Here is a 3,357-nt window from a genome sequence, read left to right as displayed (position 1 = left end):
CCCCCCCCCCCCGCAGTTTCCGTTTCTACAGAAAGAACATCCATAATGTCTTTTTTTCGAAATTGAAATATTAACGCGTGCCGCCGGGCTCTTAAAAATCCTATTTAATGAACATGTTGAAATATTGAATTTTCGAAAAATTGAACTCATGTTCCAGGACTTCATGTGTACGTGTCAGGCTTTCTAGGGATTGAAGATGAGTATCTACGAAATAAAATCATATCAATAACTTTTATTTCCAAACCACCGTCACCTTCCCCGCAGCGCCCCAAACATGACCAAAAAATAAAGAAGTACATTTTTATGTATTATTGTTACTCTTTAGCAATTTTCGTCTTTTTCAACAAATAATTACTAATGGACAATTCGAATATTCACCATGACTTCTTAAACAATTTTAAGTTGTTTAAACAAATGTAAATTATTAAAAAATTTATTTATGCCTACAAATGTTAAAAAATCGTATTTTGTGATTGAAATGCAGTACTTTTTCATTGTTTTAAGTAATACATTTTTCTAAAAAAATGATGTACTAAAGAAAACAATTATGTTATGTCTATTTTCAACATTTCTAAAAATTGAGTCAGATATCAACTTTCTTTTGAAATTAATATCCTATGCTACGTTTTGTTGCATGATGACACAATTTTGATACTTATCTTTTAAATTTTTATAAATTTCTATTTGTTTAAACGATCTTTATTTGCTGAAGTACTTTTTTCCGGAAAAAGTTTTAAAATAGTATTTTTTTAATTAAACCTAATATTTAATGATTTTGGGGAGTAGCAAAGTAATTTCTCATACTTCTGTAAAATCACACAGTGAAGTGTGTGATGTTTACAATGATACAATATGTAATTTTCCGAAACTTTGTAATTTTACACAAATCTTTTTTTACAGTGTAATTAATCGAAAAAAGGTAGGCATAGGATACTGTTTTGAAAAGAAAGTTGATATCAGGCTCCATTTGTAGAAATTTCAAAAACAGACAATAAATAATTGCTTAAGGTCATGTGACGAGTGAGTATCCCAAACAGATTCCTCCTTATTAAATCCTGCCGCATTAGTAACAAAAAAATAAATGTCTTTTTCGGGCAAACGGTGCAACCTTCAAAAAGAAAAAATCAGACAGAAGATTTTCAACTAAAGAAAAGTTATAAATTGGTTACAAATTGGTTTGTGCTAGGATGCGTGGTTTTTTTAAAATAAAACACAACATTAAGAATGTTAAAAATATAGTTTTTGGACACACGACACGAAATATGAAATATGTTGAAATAAAAAAGTGTTTCATCCAAAACAGAGCTAAAAATGTGTCATGATTTCCTGTTGTGGGACCGTCGTCTTTGATTTAATCGTAAAAATTAGAATTATAAATATCAAAATTATATTTTTTGGTAAACGATACAAGTTATGAACAGACGATTAAGAGATAAAACATATCCACCCAAAAAGTATCCAAAAATTTGCTATGAATAATTTTGAAACTAAACGGATAAATTTTGTTTTAATTGCGAAAAACACGCTCAAAAATCAGAAAATTGAGCAGAAATGTATTGAAATAATGCATGTTTCAGCGTACCTAATAATAACATTTGATGCAAAATAAGAAATATGTTAAAATGATCAGATAAATAAAATTGTTGTTTGCAATATCTGAATAAGTGATTCCAGGCCGACTTCAAAAATACATGTAATGTACATTTGATATAAAACTGTTGAAAATAGCGTATAAAGTTGAACATTTTAGGCCCAATCCAGTGTGAAGTACGACTATTTATTAAACAATTTCTCAGCAATTGCGATTCATCTTCACTGAGGTTTTCTTCTTCGCTTTGAAAACCGCTGCCGCCAGCTGTAAACGAAACGAACCATTTGTGCAAGGAAAATCGGTAACATGCACGATGCATGTATTTGTTTAATATTGTACCTGTATTTAATTTGATTTCTTCAAGACGCCAAATGTTTTATTCCTGTTGTTCAAAATCGGAATCAGATTCATCTTCGCTGACGTTTTCGTCTGCTCTTTCAGAATCACTGCCACCACCTGTACAAGGAATAAAACATTGATGTAAGACACATTGTTAATGTGCATATGCATGTCTGCATTTAATATTTTACCTTCACTTTCTTCGGCGTCAATAACCATACTTTGTACCCCCCGCGTAGGCGTTCGCGTATTCTCTCTTTTCTTTTGGGTTGTAAGGTGACTCCGTGAAACACAAAATATCCTACCTGACTTATCATTATACGAGACTTCGAAGGTGAATTTCTCCGGATGCTCATTTCCTACTTCCTGGGAGTTACCTTCCTCAATGAGATTTACGATAACGTTGTATTTCAAAGTATCATAACTTATTAATTCCCCGTTTTATGGGAGTTGCCATCGTCATTCGTATTTATGATAACTTAGGTTTTCAAAATATCTTTATTGGAACACGAAAATTGAAATCGAAGCAGAAAACTGTTTACTTAAATTTTATCCTAAGAGGGTGCAATTTATTTTTTAGCAGATTGATTTTAAAATCCAAAAATTTAATACTGCTAAAATTAATAGAATTGTCAACCCAACTACATTTGAAGGTTCAAGTTACTAAAGAAATCGTACCTAATTTAGGCTACAAGTTGCTTTTTAAAACAGTAACGAAATTACTATAAATGATATAAATAACGTAACTTGTCAGTCACTTACTTGCAAGAAGTTACACCGCAACATTGACCGTGATATAGTATAATTATGGTTGCCTCAGATACAACTGCCTTCCGTGTACAAATATGTTAGTAAATGTAATTCCTCCTATGTGCACGATTTATTTTAAAATGTGCAACATAATACAAAGGTAATAACTGTTTTACTGCATATAAATACATTTATATTTATTATTAATTTATTAATTATATTATTATTGTCTTTAATTGTTGTAATATATTGCTCTGATTATTATGAAGCTCAACAATTTGTATTTAAAAATAGCATAATAGTGTCTCCGAGTATAGAACTGCATTAAAAATGCACCACCAAGAATTTGTGATGCCTACGCCAATGACCCACTCTGGGTCTGGAAACTTGACATTCGTCACGGTAATAAAGTTCGGACGTATCTCGACGTCAAAACATAAACTTTAACAATAATAAATAATGGGTATTTTAAAGTTAAGCGATTTTGTTGTTTAATTCTTATAATCATATTCATCTTTATTACAACTTTCTACGATAATCAGAAGCTGAGAACGTGACACTGATTATGATTATTCATAGCAGAATAAGTTATTGTTTTAATTGAAAGTGGCTGACGCCAATTCATTGCACAAGACTTACTTTATTCGTGTACTAATTTTGAGCACACCTTATTTTAA

This window comes from Belonocnema kinseyi, chromosome 10 (assembly GCF_010883055.1).
Source record: "Belonocnema kinseyi isolate 2016_QV_RU_SX_M_011 chromosome 10, B_treatae_v1, whole genome shotgun sequence".
Taxonomy (NCBI): Eukaryota; Metazoa; Arthropoda; class Insecta; order Hymenoptera; family Cynipidae; genus Belonocnema; species Belonocnema kinseyi.
The sequence above is the reverse complement of the archived record's forward strand: the minus strand, read 5'-3'. Positions refer to the sequence as shown.